This window comes from Falco biarmicus, chromosome 2 (assembly GCF_023638135.1).
Source record: "Falco biarmicus isolate bFalBia1 chromosome 2, bFalBia1.pri, whole genome shotgun sequence".
Taxonomy (NCBI): Eukaryota; Metazoa; Chordata; class Aves; order Falconiformes; family Falconidae; genus Falco; species Falco biarmicus.
This window is the reverse complement of record NC_079289.1, coordinates 6,719,090-6,736,536: the sequence shown is the minus strand read 5'-3', so window position 1 is coordinate 6,736,536 and position 17,447 is coordinate 6,719,090.

The window sequence follows — 17,447 nt, the reverse complement described above, 5'->3', positions numbered from 1 at the left end:
GGCTTTTAGATTTTTTTTCCTCTAAATTTTAATATGACTTATACTACTGCATTTGTTCTCTGAGTTGCCCTAGGAGGACTATACACGTGATATAGTACCTTGGCTTGAGTAGTTTCCTCTGAAGTAGACCTGGACAGATTCTTTCAATATTTGTAAAACTCATTTGTCAAGGTTTCAGTCATTGGTTAAAAAAAACAACTATGGCCAGTTACATCAATTTGGAGAATAAGAAAATGATGTAAATATTCTGTTTTCTTAACATGGGGAGAGTACCATATGAATCCAGGCAGATTAAGAATTAAATTTATATGCCAGTGAAAGGGTTTGCAAAACAGTAAGCAAATTACAGCATAGGATAGATATACTAAATTACATTAGATAAATCTAAAATGTAATGTTTTCCCAAAGATTTCTAGGATATTCTAAGATCTCTAAATAGAACTTAAATTATTTTAATTTTTCTTATATCCATCTTTCAGTAGGGGATTTTGGTCACTGTTGAATACAGGAAACTGGGACAGAGAAATTCTTTGTCAGTTACTGAGAACTATACATATAAAGCAGACTACATCTTCATATTAAATATGATAGCAGTATCTTAAGTATTCAGTATTTCCCTTGCACAGTGGAGATGAGGGAAAGATAGATTGGAAACTGATGGCAACAAGGAAAGGGCTAGAGCTTTCTTAGGAACATTAGGAACAGGTTGAATCTCTACTGATATAGTAAGCAGGCCGTGTAAAATTTTCTTTGATAGACTCAGATTTCCAGAAAAGGAACCTCAAGGTTAAAATTATTATAATAATATTCTTGGGGGTGTAATGGCTTTGATGATGTGTCTTTAAATTCATCTTGGTGCTTTCTGCCTCAGTGAGCATGTGCCAATGTTTCTAGTTCTGTGGAATGTAAAGGAGATATTAGTCCAAGCTGCAGCTGAAGTAGAGAGAAAATGGTATTATTGCAAAGTAATGCATCTGTTGGCAAGAAATGTAATGATTTTTGGTACCTTACAATGTTTTAGTGCCATCTGGTGACTCCCCAAAACGTTACAAGAACATTTGCCAAAATGCCTGGATAAAAAAAAAAATACATTGTTAATGGGAAAATTTAAAATTAGTAGTCATGCACTGAAAATCTAACTCTCAGAGCTTCATTGCTTCAGTGACAGGATACAGTCTTGTAACTCACCATCAGAAGATGAATTTTAAGTGCCAGATATCTGCATGATAAAAGTGACAAACAAAATACCTTCCCGAGAATTGTCCAAGAAAATTTAGGAAATGAAGTTTCATATCCAACTGCAAAGAGAAGAAGAAAATGTGGTTCTATAAATGATCCATTATGAATCTTCCATTTGCCTTCTATCAGGACAGTAGTATCTTTCCAAAGAAGAGAGTTATAGAAAAAGGAAACCTTCTGGAGAAAAGAGGTTTTAAAAAACCTCCACCCAACTCCATACAAGATATATTCTTTTTGAAGTAAGATGTGTTAAATTATGCCTTTGTTCTTAGAAGAAGGATTAGATTTCTCTGCTAATAAATACATTATATAACATATATTAGCCGTTGTTTTTTTTTTTTAAATGCGAAGACACAAAGCTGAAAATAACACTTATATGCTCCTAAACTTTGCTCAAGTCCTTTAACTTAAGGTTCTACGGTGAAAAAAAAGACTAAAAATAGCTCCTTCTTACTCAGCAGTCCTATTCCCTTTTCTGAGTTCAGAGTCAAATCAGCTGACTTTGGACACGTTTTCCTTTGCTTTCCATGTCTTTAACTGTGCAGCACTGACATATCAAAGAAAGATTGATCTTTTTTGTCTCCTGTCTTTTGCATCCTGAGTTGTGTAATTATTTACAAAGTTTCAATCAGTAAATTCAGTGTAAATGGCTTCTTTTTCCAGGTTTCCCAGCTGTCAGTAGGGGCTTAGTACGAATACAATGAGCCTCGCAGGAGTGATTATAAGCATCTTGTTTTCAGTTTCACTGTAGGTTAAATATGTAACTTCAGGTTTTAAAGAAACCAGTTCTATTATCTCTTGTGCCTTTTCCTGTTCATCAGAGAAATATTGGGCTGTTGCACCTTTGTTCTGACATTCACAGATAGAGACGGATACGGTAATGAAAGGGAGTAGAGGATGAGATATCGGAAATAATGTGTGACTGGATTTGATGACCTAAGAGATCCTTTTCAGCCTTGCCTTCCCTACAGAGCTCCTAAATCTTCAAATACCTCCAGCAGAAATTATACATTGAAGGCTTTGTCCTCAGGCCTTTCAAGTCACTACAGAGGTTTGTATCGACTTTAAACCACTTTGGATCAGGCTGGTAATTTCTTAATTCCACGACATCTGCTTGGACTGTTGTGTTCTTTGAACACTTTTTACACTGAGCTGAGTTCACGCAGTCCTGGCTCAATGCTGCCTTATTGCTCCTGGTGGCTCTTCGATCTTCAGGAAGGAGCTGAGACAGGTTTGGCGTCTCCTCTGAGGTGGGCATCTGCTTTGGCATTTTAACAGCTTGTTGTGGGGAATGGTTCTGTGAGGGGTCTGTTTCCCTGTGCGGTACTTGTTATCCAATGGACAGGACTATCTGCAGTTTTTCACACATCAGAAGTCAACTCAGGTAGGTCTTTCGTATTCCTCACCACTCTTTCTGGGTAAATGATGATGTTTCCACACTAGTTATTTTTTTTTTAAAAAAACTGTGAAAACCTGATTGAAAAGCAAATATTTTATCTCTAGAACACTTTCTAAGATTCAGAGGTTCTCTTAATTACACCCCGGGAATATCTATGTACTTTTTCTTGAGGCAGGGAGAATAGAAGAACCAAAAAGGACTTTTGAGGTAAAAGGAGATGAGGGGTAAAGAGGAGGGAGAAACAGGAGAGATTAAGAAATCCCAGCCCTTTTGTCACAGCATAACCATGTGTCTCCTGATGAGATACTCACCAGGTAAGCAACTTTTTGTTACTGTGCACATTTGCACTCTGGTTTGTTAATCATTTGATACCAAGACTGTTCACTCTGCAGTGGCATTCAGATTCAGAGCATTGCTTCCCCTCTCAGTAGGTGCTGTCAGCATCGTCCATTAAAACTCCCAGTCATTCCCTGCTTCCTCTGCTCCTCAAAACTGTGGAGAAGTACTCTGAGTTTCTGGGATGGGAATTTTATACCTTGCTAGCAGTCTTTTTAATTCTACGTGGCATCCACCTTGTGGACTAGTGTCAGCTAAAGCACCTTATCCTGCTGTATTGGAGAGGAAAGCTGAAGCCACTGACTGCCATGTGGAAGCACAGCTTCAGTTTTTAACACAGGGGCAGAGTTCCTGTGCAGCTACTTAATAGCTCTGAGCTTCTGCTTCTCACAGCGTAATGGCACATTTATTTACCACCGTTAGGGCTCTGTGGGTTGAGGGAAGTCTGACTGATGCCCATGAAGTGCGCTCTTGGAGGGGACATCAAGGGATGCTTCATGCCTGTTTATTGTGCACTTTCAGTCCTCTGCAGGATTTAGATTGTATTCCAATTTCCTCTCATTGGCAGGAGTACTCTTCCACTATTTGAAGTTCTTAGATGCAAGAACAGGTCTGTCAAAATAGAGAGGTCAGCCTTTTTTGACTGAAAGAAGAGCCATGCTTGAAAAAGTGATATCAACTATATCAAAAGACAGAAAAACAGTGACCTTAATCCAGCAGAGAAACACATATCAAAACTTCTGCGTGGGAAGGCAAGTTTAGTAAAAATCAAGCAGTTACATGACAAAATAAAGACTCATGGATTTCTGTATGTGTTAAGAAGTACTAAGAAAAAGAGCAGGAGACATATGAAGACATGATCCCAATCTTAAGTACACAACATTTGGTGCATCAACAACATCAGATAAAACATCTGATGGAACATGACAGGCACAAATAATACATGAACACTTAGAGTGGGTTCCACAAGATTTCTGGCTGATAGCTGCAGCTGTTGCAGTGCAGGTTTCAAGTAAAAATATTGAAAACTTTGCTTTGTCAACATGTTTTCCATATCCATGTTGTGCAAATCTGCCAGTCCCCTTGTTGCTCACGGTATCTAAATGTTGAGTGTCATAAGAAACATGGGGAATACATTTCAGCCTGTGATTTCATCATAAAATTGAAATAAAATGCATTTTTGCTGGCTACTTTGAGACACAAATTAATCACACATGAGACTAAAGTGATTCTTGTGAGCAAGCTCACTCCTTGGAAAAATATCCTCCGATTTCAACTCACCATTCGCTGTTATAAAAGCATGACCTGACTTCTATTTTACAATAAGAATAATTAGGATTTAACAAAAGAGCAATAAAATAACTGGAAATTATACCCATTTCAGCCAGATCTTACATCTTAATAAGGCAAGTGTAGAAAGCATCTGTGTTATCATTGCCAAACTTATTGGAGCAGTATAAAGAGGTTTCAACAATAATTTAGCATTTAGACAAGCACATATAGTAAACATTTTTCAAAGATACCACGCTTTCTCCTGCAAATGGGAAGACTGTCTTACAAGAAATTACAGGAATAACACTTACTCTTTATAGAAGATGATAATAGTTTATAAAATGGATGGTAAAAGCAAAGGTTTTGAGGGGTATGTTTCTGACGTTTATGCCAGTACTCTTCAGATAAAGAGAAGTTATGGTAGTTTTGACAAGCAGATTTGTGTGAATTATCAGCTGGGAAGATACTGGCTAATAGAAGAATTTACTATTTAGAATTTATCCTTTTATCTGAAGTAGTGTTTGAGAAAAGTAAGCTCAAGTATAGCTAATAGTTCTAACAGACCTTCATTATTCTCCAGAATAAAATCTATTCTTCAAGTACCGGGAAAGCTGGTGTTTGTACACTACATTTTGTAGTGAAAGTAGCTATTTTCCCTTGTTGGTATGGGAACTGGGTGAATACTAAATAAAAATATTAAAGTACATGTTCACTGCATTCAATTCTCAAATCTTGTTTGTATTTTTTCTTTTCCTTTTTTCTTAGGGTGTAGGGTTTTTTTTGTTGTTGTTTTTTGTTTGTTGGGTTTTTTTTGTTGTTGTTGATTTTGTTTGCCTCCCCCTAACCCCAGCAAATCATTTTAGCATGCCATAAACTTTGGGGGTAAGCTGCATTTTAAGTCACAAGAATCAGGAACACTATCCTAATCATTAATAGCATACAAAAAGCTTTGGAAATCTAAAGTGTGTGAATAATCCTTTTTGATTTGAACAGGACTATTTGATCCTTAGAAGCCTGTGGGTCAGTCAATACGTTTGGGTAGTGGTACATATTCCTGGCAGAAGTGCTAGGTCAGTCACGTGTCTGTATGTTTTCCTTGTGTCTTTACGATTAGGATGGGAGAATTTAAAGGGCCTGGGGTACAAAGGAAGTGACAGCACCTGTGACTTCAGTGCAGGTAAAGCAGTCACTGCTGATCCCAGCCTACATGAGCTGCAGAGAGGAAAGTAGAGGGTGATGGAACAGGGTGAAGAGTGTAGAAGATGCTTAGAGAGATTGTAGTGTACCATGCCCCACTATGAATCCCATATCAGAGTGTGTGTGTAGGGGGAAGAGAAGTGGGAAGCTAAAAAGAAGGTAGTGCTGACACACAACTGCCCCAAAGTGTCTTCCCCCAGCACTGGGAAGACCTTCCTAAGGACATACATGCCTTGTAGCTTCATGACGAAAGACCATCATGAGAAATAATGGCCAGCAGTCAACAGCTTTAGTCACCAAGTGGGAATGCCAGATGGCAAAAGCCACAGCAGCAGGACCTTGAATAGGTATAGGGTAAAGGGGAGAGAGGAGCCTTTGCTGTAGTGGGAGATGAACAGGGTTTTTGGTTTGCTGAGTTGAGTCCTTCCCCAGAGCAGTTGTTGCAGTAAGAGTGGGAAGACCCTGTGACGTGGAGATCTGATGGCTGGGACTGCTATACTGATGTAAACACAGCGAACAGCCACATCTGGGCAGATGATTCCCACAGTATGATAATGCAATCAGTAAGTATTGAAAATACAGAAGGAGAAGTTATAAGTAGGCTGTCAGCAGTGGGAGAGAAGGTACTTTTTATTTTTACTCTTTTCATATAATTACCCTAAACTCTTAGGTTATAAAGTGTGGTCTTTCTTCATGTGTATTACATGAAACATTATGTGCAAACTTATAGCGTGTTTGCGTATATATACATACATATACATATATGTGCTTGCATGTGTGTGTATTCACAGCCCAGACCTGCCTTTATCTGAGTTGTCTGGTTTATGTGTCGTTTTAAAGATTTTCTTTCTCTGACACTTATGGACCTTTTCAGGAGTATTCTTCCTCCAGTGCTGAGGCACACTGAGTTTGTCAGTTTAGTTTTGACCCTGCCTCAGGGGGTAAGAAAATGCCTGTCCTGTCTGGATGCTCATTAGCACTCAGAACCGTCCCTGTTACACTTGCAGTATTTGAAGCCTTTCCTGATAATGATCTTGATGGTTTCAGTTGGCAGTTCTTGTTTTACTAGCAATTTTTTATACTCCCATGCTCCCTGGTGTTCCCTGAAAAGACTTGGTTTAATGAGATATTCCTGGGTTTAGACATTGGGGAAATAGGAGGAGGAGAACAATGACATCAATAAAGCCACCAGTATTCTTTGAGTATCCTGCCAATGAGCCGTAGCTTTATGATGTGCAGTTCAGTGTTAATTCTACCACTGACATGTGCAATAAGCTGTGTTACCCACATTTCACATCTCCTCCCTGTCCGGGGACAGAATGAGGGCAGAATTTTTCTGACATCTGTATACTTCCCACTGGTTTTGAACTTGCTTTCTTTTTTCGTTTTTCCAGCTGCCCCCCATTAAATGTGCTGATATAAGGCTGTATCAATGCACATACTTTCCCCCACCACCTACAGCAATGTGGTAATGAAACGAGCATTCCTTAAACACCTTCCTCCCCCCTGACAGCTCAGGGCACCATGGGAAGCAGCTCTTAAAGGTCGTGCCCCACATAACAGGGCTCCTGACCTCAAACTGCTAATCCATAGTCAATAATTGATAACCCTGAAGAACAGACCAGAATGGAAGGAGATTAAGGCAGAGGTATCTCGGGTGTGGTTGAGGTGCAAGGCTCCTGCATGGTATAAGTGCCTTGCCAGGCACAGCAGCTAGGACCAGAGTTTAAATGAACTCTTTCATCTCTAGAGTAGTATATACAAGCCCTTTGTAATTAGGGATGTATTTAGACCCTGGTACAGGGTGACTGCCTGGTACAGAGAAGATACAGCTAGGATGGGTGCCTGTGAGGGAAGACTGAAGGAGTTAGGTCTTTTCTCCATGGAGAGGAGAAGGCTCAAGGGGACCTCATCACAGTATTCCAGTACGTAAAGGGCAGCCACAAAGAGGATGAAGTCTCTCTCTTCACAAAGAACCACATGGAGAAGACAAGGGGCAATGAGTACAAGTTGTACCAGGAGAAGTTTATTCTCAACATAAGAAAGAAATTTTTTACAGTACAAACAATCATTCACTGGAATAAGATGTCCAGGGACATGGTGGAGTCCCTATCATTGGAGGTTTTCAAGATGCAATTGGAAAGGGTGATATATAATCTTATCTAGGCTGCCTTTACCGTGAAAGTTTTGACTGGATGATTTTTCAAGGTCCCTTCCAACCTGAGCTATTCTATGGTTTTATGGTTCTATGATTACTTATTTAACCAGCTAGACACAAGCACCTGTCCTGGCCCCTCTGTGAGTCTCGGTCTCACAAAATGAAATTTTGGGCATGGCAGGGGACTGAATCCAAGTCTGAATCCTAAGAACATTATCTCCCTCTTATCCTTGAGTCTTAGTTGCTCAAATTTATTACCTGAAGGTTTTACACTACCACTGCCAGAGTTTCAAATGCAGGAACTTTGGGACTGAAGGATGGAAGCTGAGCCACAGCAATCAGATTGCTGGTATTTACTGTGCCTTTAATGTCATGTTGTGTGTAACACAGAGGGGTGGGTTTCAGCATTTTCCCACTGGCAGGTGGAAAGACAACAAGAATTAGCTGGAATATAACAGCCGGTATCTCAGGCCTGAAGTAAAGGTCAGGAGAGGGAAATGCATTTCTTTCATCTGGTGGCATCAGAGAAGGCTCCATTACAAAGAAGAGATGGGAAGGCTGAAAAATGTCTTTTCACGACAGAATCTCTGAAACTCTCAAGAGGACTTTAATGCATTCACATCATTTATGAAAACAGTGAGTACTGAAAAAGTGGAGAATGATTTGCCTATACATTGATCATGCAATGTGCTGGAAAGAGCTGGCAAAAAACTTTTAAATATACCAAGAGTTCTTACATGGACAAATGAGCCAGAAGAGTATAGACAGACAAACTAATCAATTACAGAGTGGTTTAAACATTCCTAGAATTTTATTTTCTTTATAGCCTTTTGAAATGCAGTTCTAGAAAGAAATGGAAATAGAAAATAATAATGATTTGCTAAACAGCAGTTACTAAGAACTTGAAAAATTAATTGTGTCTCTTTATAATAAACCGAATGTGTAAACAAGCTAAAAGAAACTACTCACATTGAGGAGCTCACAGTCCAAAATACAAGATGAAGACAGGGCAGAAAGGGGAAAACAGTGGGAATAGAATTAAAATTATTTATTCAGCATCACACAGCTGAGGAGACAACCCACGTATGTAGTGCTTTCTCCTGATACTGATACCTCTCAACCAAGAACATATCCAATGTACTATTCCGTTTATAATTTTCCCTTGTCTGTAACATTAAAGCAGCTACAGTAAGATTCCACCCTGATCAAATTGTCTGTCAAGGAGCTTTCTTAGTACAGTATAAAGTTACCCTCACTTCAGTGGATTAAACTCTAAATCTTGTAAGTAAAAATGAGGTACTTGAGAAAAATGTCTTTTCATGTGATAATGTGATAAAAAAAGTTTTTATGACAACATTTTTCAGCGCCACTTTTCAGCTTTTTAAGTTTTCAGTCTCCAAAAATCCAAGAGAAAAATTGCAGGGTGTTTCTGCTCAAATCCAGAAGTTTTTTGACAAAAATTTCCATGTTAACACAAAAAACAGCACAAAGGGGATTTTTTTTTCTCCACATGTTCTCTTGAAGAGGTTTTGTTTTGCTTTGTTTTGCTTGCTTCCAAGTTTTCTGTTTGGAAAGTGCATCTGCAAAGGACACAGCTTGACTGCTGGATTCCAGGTAAAATCTGCCCAAGTAGCAGCTAGAAAAATAATGACTATTTTTGTAAATGGAGCAAATCTGATCAAGAATCACTGCGAAGGAATAAATATGGAACCCTGCAATCTCATTTATACAGTCAGTTTTCATTTGTACATCCATCCTTTAAGAAGTCACTGGGGAAATGAATGCAGACACAACCACCTTGTAGTCAGAAAATTAAGGGTGATTAAGAATTTCCGATTAAACCCCAGTTTAATTAGTGGACAGTGTGAAGTCACAGGCAGGCCATTTCCAAGGTATTTCCTTGTGTGCAGATGGTGAAATGCCAAATAGAATCAAGAGATTTTAATTACAAGAATGATGAGAAAAGTCAAGCAGCAAGGAAAAAGCAGTTCAGTAAAGAAGACTACGTAATAATACAAGCAACACTGAGTGCTAAGAGCTCCCAGTGGGTTTCATACAATATTAATAAATGATAGGGCTGCACAATGTATAAAGTAGCATCCTCAGTTCAAAGGACTTAAACAACTGCACGTAACACACAAGTCTGTGTGTGATTTTCATGTAGCAATGAGCATAGTGCAAGGGTGTAACTGAACCAAATTTCCAGCCCTTCGGTCTGCAAAGCTGGGGAAGAGAAAAGTGACTCCCCAGAAATACTCCTGTGCTTTTTTCTATATGGCTCATTATGGTCATAAAATCAATTTTATTATGCTCCTCCAGTCTTTTATTAGAATGATGTCTGCATCAAACTTTAAGATCTGTTAAAGAGCAAATGAGCAGAGCACAGAGGATGGCATACTACTTGTTTTTGTCGTACCGTTTCCTTGTGATTGCCATACTCAGATAATTAGAAACATTGCTGTCTGAGCTTCTTTTTTTTTTTTTTTTTTTGGTCTGTTTTTCTTAGTTCATATAGCTCCTAAAACACTGGAGTTCTGAGATACTCCTGCACATAAATGCATAAATAAGTTTGTATTCTGAATCCTGGCTTATCTCCTACAAGCATGCATACACTTCATTACAAAAGTAGAAATAAAGTTTAAATGGCATGAATCAACAGTATAATACTTTTAACCTGGCAGTCTTCAGGTGCACTGAATATTTTTGAGCTCTGGAAAGAGGAAGATGCCTTCACAGCTGTTTGTGTGGTGTTCTAAACCCGCAGGGTTAATACTGTGCCACAATACCTGTAGCCACAAGTGTCTCTTCATTTATTCACTGTGAGTATTCTATAAAAAGTGTTTATTGCAACACCTAGATCAACATGTCCAACAAAATCTCCTAGTAAAGATTAATGAAGGAAAGAATAAAAAAGAGTCCAAGACTTGACTAGACCAGCTTTGCATGTGACTGTGAACAAATGATGAAAGGATACTAATAAACATGAACAGGGAGAATCTAAACCCTGTGGAGAGGGTCTCAAAGACAAAAAGCCTGTTCTTACAGGTCCCTGTGATGATAAAATTAACAACACAAGAGAAAGAGATATTTGATATAACAGCCGTATTGGCTGATTTCAGGTTGGGAAAATCATTTCAACGTATCAGAGGAATAAAAACAAGGGGAGGCAAGTGATTTAAGATCAAGGTCTCAATACTGGTCTGAAACAAAAATAAATAGACATAGCCTGACATGAAACAGAGCCATGAGAGGCTGAAAAGCTTTCTCATATGGGTGAAACCTAGCTAGTTTTATGACACATCTTAATTTTATGAAGGGTTTGTACAGCATGGTTACTGCAGTATCAGGATGCTGAACTTAATGGTTCAGATGTCCCTTCCAGTTCTATGGCCTTCCCTTCCAGATAGTATGTCAGAGAGATTATGGAAAATACCAGTCTCATTACTGGTAATTTTAAGGACTTGTGTCCTTTCTGAGTTACAGAAGGATAGAGTTAATCTAGTGATTTACATGCAAGAGGTCATCCAGAGCTGACGGATAATTTTAATTGAGGTTGTAATTAAGATATCTGCTTTATAACACTTTTCCTGTTCTTATTGAATGTGCTTCTTTATGCTTATTGATTTATATATTAATAAAGAGAAGTCTCATGTCAGATTTATTTAGTGATTCTTTCAGGATTTGTTTAGTGCTTTAACCCAAAATCAATGTTTAGGAAAAAAACCTGCAGAAACGGAGGGGTTGAGGTGTCATGAAATCTCTGGCTTGAGAACTATAAATCACATCAGTATAATTGTGACTTTATGACATTGCAATTATTTTAGATAGGGACTGCTTCTGATACCAGAAATTGAGTAGACTCACAGCTTGTCACTCCAGCTCCTAAGATCATTTTGCCTTATACTGCTTCTCATCACGTGCTGCAATAAAATCTTGGGGAAAGGTACAATACTGAAGTGTATTTCCCTAATGCAAGGGAGGCTCATTATCCCTGAAAAGGGCCTAGGGTTCTGAAATTTGATAAATAGTTATAGATTTAAGAAGAAACAGAAGTACACAGGATGCAGGCCTCTTCTTTTGAATTGCAATGACCACCTCTTTGGATCTTATTTAATCTGAATTTGAATAACCTTAACATTTATGAGAATTTATAATAAGGGACATTTAGAAATTGATTACTTCTAATGTAAGTAATGTAAGTGATTCTAATGTAAAGAGGAAGAATGGCATTAAATCCTGGGAAATTTTGCTTTGGATCACCATTATGAAATAGGAAACATTTTTCTTATAAAAAACCAGTTTGCCTTCAAATATATAATAGAATAGATATAGATTAGAATAAAATAGCTATACAATAAATTCTGCTAGATTTATCCTCAAATTAGCCTTCAGACAGCTAGCTTTCTTCAGACATACACCACAATGAAAATGAATGGCTTATGTAAGATGACAGAACTTCTTAATGGCATGTCAAATACTCGCTGCCCCAGAAACTGGGGAAATACTGAGGATAGCCATATGGAGGTGGTTACCCACGTGAAGGAAAAGAGTCTTTCCCATGGGCTAGGGATCAACAGACAAGTCAGCCACCAAACCAATGGCGCAGATTATATAGCTCTGTCCTACACTGAGAATATTTGACCCATTGTGCATTATTAATAAAGGTCATCTGGTACAATTACAAAATAAATAGAATCCCCTTTATTTCTAATAATACTAATAATGCTGCACAATCTGGAAAGAACACAGCATGACTCTCATCTCATACCCAACTGTGTGTTTGTAGGCTTGGCAGTTAGAGAGAGAAAAAAAAGAGAAAATCCTCATGTTTTCACTTATAGATGTATAAGACTAAGGAATAGGGCTGGCTGAATTTTTTCTATTAAAACTCTTTCTAATGGAAAAAGTTGGTCTATGATTAGATGCACTTCTTCCTGAAAAGAATGTTATTTGCTTTTCCTTTACAAAATTATTCCCAGGCAGAACAATTCTGAAAAAGAAATTATTCTGTGAATGTTGTCCCAATGAATGAGAGTCACTTCACCTGATTATGTCCCTACTGTGTAGTCATTCAGTTCAGTCCCCTTGTTTTTCCTTATAATCAATAATGAGAAATAGAGGAATCACCTGACCAGTTATAGATGTCTACAATGAAATGAATCGCACTCTAGAAGTGCTTGTTTCTGTCCTATTGGCTATAAATAGTCTAGAAGACTAGTTCAAATGTGGCCATCTACACTGCAGATCTCTAAAATTAAGTTAAATAAATGCAGCCTTATCTGTCATAGGAACTTTAGTTCCTGTGACTTTTGTTCTCTTTGTGTTATATAGCCAGGAATATCTCCAGGACTTCATCCCCCCTAATGCATGACAGATGTTCAGCTCATATTTGATGCATTACCTCCTCCTACCAAGACTGAGAAATATGAAGCATTATGTCAGGGTGTTCATCCCAAGAATGAAATTAGGGATGTGAAGTGCCTGAACCATGGTTCCTGCAAGACACTGCAAATACATAAATTGGAACTAAATAGGTTGGTTTGGAGTCAAAACATTCAGGGAGCTAAGCAGAAATGGTTTGATTCGTCACTGAAATTCCATGCTTGTGGAAGGTGTTTTTTTGGTGGTGTGGTTTTTTTTTCTTTTGTGTTTTTTTCTGTTTGTTTGATTTATTTATTTTTTTTTTTTATCCAGCCAGGCAGTGGCGTTTTGAGCCCTTCCCCCTCTATTCTGACAAGACTCCAAATTTTTCAGAAACTTCTTTTCTCTCAGGGAAGAATTTAGAGCACTCCAGCTGAGGTCCTGACAAATGTGTGATTTATTCACTCCAAATCAGCCTCTGAAGGAACCTATCTCTTTCTGTTGGCTGTAGAGGGAAGCTACAGAGCTTTGAGAGCTCCTAGGTACCTTAGTTAAGTAAAATAAATTATAGGAATATCCCGCTACAAAACCTGTATACCATAGCTGAGATCTTCAGGCATTAGTGTAGTAGTAACATCAAGTTAAGCTTCTGACATGAAGCCATAGAGATTCAACCCCTAATGAAAAACAAACATAGCGCAGAAGAAAAAGGTGCTACAGTGCATGATATATATGAACATTTCTTATGCCTAGTAAAACCCTTTCAATAAACCATGCTTACAAGGTCTTCTGTAGTAACTATCCCATCTGCAAAGGCAAGCAAGCATGGGCTTGAAGAAGACTCAGCCCTAAGCACATGGTGCAGCCAGGCAGGACACAACTTTATATAGGACATACCGTGCATCTTTCTGGGCATAAAGCAGCCAAAACCTTCATTTCTGGCAACCTGGATGTAACATATCCCCTTGTTGTCCGATGCTATTATATCACTCCCAGATCTTAGAAGGGATTCTGTCTTCCCAGATGTGGAAATGCTTATGTTGCTTCACACTCCTTCCCACACTTGTAGCCCACAAGGCAAATACCACTGACTGGATTTATCCTTCTACCTGTTTCCCCCTTCCCTCCAGCGCTTTAGGCACAGAGAGGAACAGCAACAAGCAGTGACACAGCATCCAGGTGTAGGAGTGGATGGCTGTATAGATTTCCCAGCTTTGACTATTCCCTGGGTCATAAGATTCCACTGGCTCAGGTATAACATGGGAATTTTGCCATATGAAGGCTCCCGTCCATTTTTCTCTTCTGGAAAGAAACCTTTAAACTTTTCAGTCATGTACACTGTTATAAGACAAATACAAACTGTAAGTGTCTGAGTCTCCTGTCTGCACCATATACAGGTAGCTACTATGAAATTTCTGTGTCTGATGAAATATTTTAATATTTTTTCAATGTTATGGACTGCTACTCTGTGTATATGTGTCAGGACCATGTTTTCTTGTTTGGTAGAAACTGCTGTTAAGACCTGCTGTGTTTTCTATCATTCCCCGCCCTATTTCTGAAATCTTCTAAGCCCTTCATAGCCTGATGGATCCTCAGCCTCTCGTAAGATCAGTCTCAGACCTGGACATCCTCACTTTCATGGGTAAGTGTACAAGTAAGTTGACATGCAGTCTTTGTCACCTCCTCCTTCTTCTCTAATGCTTCCTCAATGTTTTCTTACTCTGCAAATAGTATATTTGTGCACATGTACAAACATCTATGTTTGTTGCGGGCTGTGAATTCCATTGGCTTATTTTTAGCCAGATTTGATAGTGGTTTAGAAGGGATTAAAGATAATGAAGACATTACAAGTTTTGTAAAGATGGATATGTGAATAGGGAAAAGAAATTTTAGAAATGGTCCCTATACATACCTGACCGAGGGAAAGGCTTCAGCATCAGCTCATGTGTTATTGAACAGCAAATATCAAAATGAGCAAGAGCCCCTGTAAATGACCAGCTGTGGAAAATACCCTCCAATCAGGTCTAGCAATTGACCACCAGACAAAAGTTGTGGAAAATCAGTCTTCCTTAATTCCTATTCTTATGAAAAAAAAAAATTCTCCTTTTTATCTTTGCCAGTTTTTATGGATGCAAATGCTGCTATTTGTGATCACTGACCTAAGAGCTTTTCTGGGAACTTCAGACCAAGCTGGCAATATTTTGAAATTTATGAGATTATTTTATTTCTTCTGCAAGCCACCTTGTTTTTATACCTCTCTCTGTTTCCTTTTCCCAGATAAAGAGAGCGAGCTCTTGTTGGTGCTTTTCATTGTTAGGGAAAGACCCTTAAAAACCTCTCAGAAGGCAGTTTCATGAAAAGCCATGCAGAGGATGAGTCCTGGTGACATAGAGGTGAATTTGGGGTCATTCATGAATACTTGCTGGGGCCAATTTGAGTTTCTTCTCAACATTTCTCAGAAAAAGGGCACGCATCAAATAGTAACAGTAAGGATACCGTTTTGGCAGCTCCTCCAGAAAGTATGACAAAGCACTATCCCTTTTCCATGTAGTTATTGAGTGAAAGTCTTAGAACTCTTACCCTGAAGAAGCAGTCCCAGCCTGAGACGCAATGGTAAGGACCTGAAACATGAGAGTCCAGTGATGGATCTTGTTGGGCAGAGCCAGCATGTATCCTCTGCTCCCTGTGGAAATGGGATAGGACCCTGGCTGCTCTTTCCACCTCCTTGCCAGAAGAATTTTCAACACTACACTGCCTGTGCTCCTACTGCATAGTACATCCAACAGCAGCCCTCATCCTATGTACAAAATAACTTTTAACAACCTCCTTTTACGATTCATAGGGGAAAAAAAATGTAGTTTGAGGGACAGATACTGTGGCATCCTTAAGGAGAAGAAAAACCTTCCCCTGTCAACACTTCTTTAGCTTGTTTTTCCTTCCTCTCAGCCAAGCTCTGTTTGCCAAGTAGAAACAAACAGGAACAAGTGTCTGATTTCATGGATATGCTTGTAACTGTGAGCGTTGTAAAACTACACCCAGGGCAGACCAGAAAGCTAATTGATCTCTGGAGTTCCTTGATGGCAAACAGGGCATTGCTCTGGTCCCTCCTGAGACGAGGGAGAACCAGGAATGTGCAGATTTGCTGCCTAGCAACAGGGCATGAATCTTCATGTACATGGATATTTTGAAATAAATTTACAGGAACTGGAGATTGGCAGTACCTACCCATTTACCCAGTCTTTCCCCTGGGGCTGAAGAAACCCTCCTGGTCATGCCTTTCCAGCTCAGTTTGAAGTGTCTCAGACCAGTGAAGCCTCCATGTTTCTTCTCAGGAGACAATCCACAGTCTTACCAAACTCTCAGGAGGAAAAAAACAACAACAAAAAACTTACATAATATTTTAATATTTTCCTTTTTTTAAAAAAAAGTGTTTTTTGACTGAGATCTCTATTTGTATTCCAAAGTTAAAAGAAAGGAAGAAATCTCTGCATGACAGGGAGTATAAGCCCCACCAAGAGCCACTTCTGGAAAACTTTACTCCAAGCCTGCCTCCCACCTGCTAGGCTGCATGCCATGGGCATACTGGGACTGGCTTTATGCTCTGCATGGTAGCACTCTGACCACCCAGTTTCTTGATAGACAGGAGTCTGAAGCCTAGCCAGGGAGTCTAAGCATCACGTCTAAACAGAAGGGACTGGACTCTCTCTGGCATCTTTATAATAGCGATTATTGATACCAATGACATAACAAAGGGGCATTATTTAGTAAGGTGCATCAAACGGTTCATATACGAGTCTCACGTTTTAGGCAGCAAAAAAACTAGGCTTGGTTTTCTCAGCTTGCTTTTCAGAAAAGCCACGTAGTTGTTCCTCTCTGGGCTTTAATGAAGGAGTCATCAGCCAAGTCCAGCCTGGGAGTTTCCGCACTAGTCTACAGCCTTCATTCTGTTCTGTCTCCTTTGACTCTTCCAGTGTAATGATTTACTACATCAAACAAACTTTGAGTCCATTTTTTCCCTCTTATATCTGTTCCTAGAGCTCAGCACTCACATTTGTTCCAGTTATCTAAGCCTCTTGCCCTTCCTCTGTGCTTAGCTTTGTTTCTCACCACATTATCCAATTAGCACCTCACTAACTATGCTGTGGCTGCCTCTTTCCTCTAACCCAGCAGTATTTACACCAGCTCAGTTACGCTTCCTGTTGATACTCCCCTCTTCCACTGAAGGCAATGGGAATATCTCACTTAAAGGAAAGCAAGGGCATAAAAATATTTTGCTGAACCCAAATCTAGAATGCCCAGCAATAAAATAGCATGTTACAGTTACCCGTTCATGCTGGGAATATTTGTGCTGTTTGAATACATAAACGATGGTGAATATGAAATGACTCAATTGCAGTGAAACAGCCCAGTTTACAATAGTATGCCATACTGACCCTTCTCAATATATGAAATATTCTACTGCTGCTTTTTGGCCTGTGGCAATAG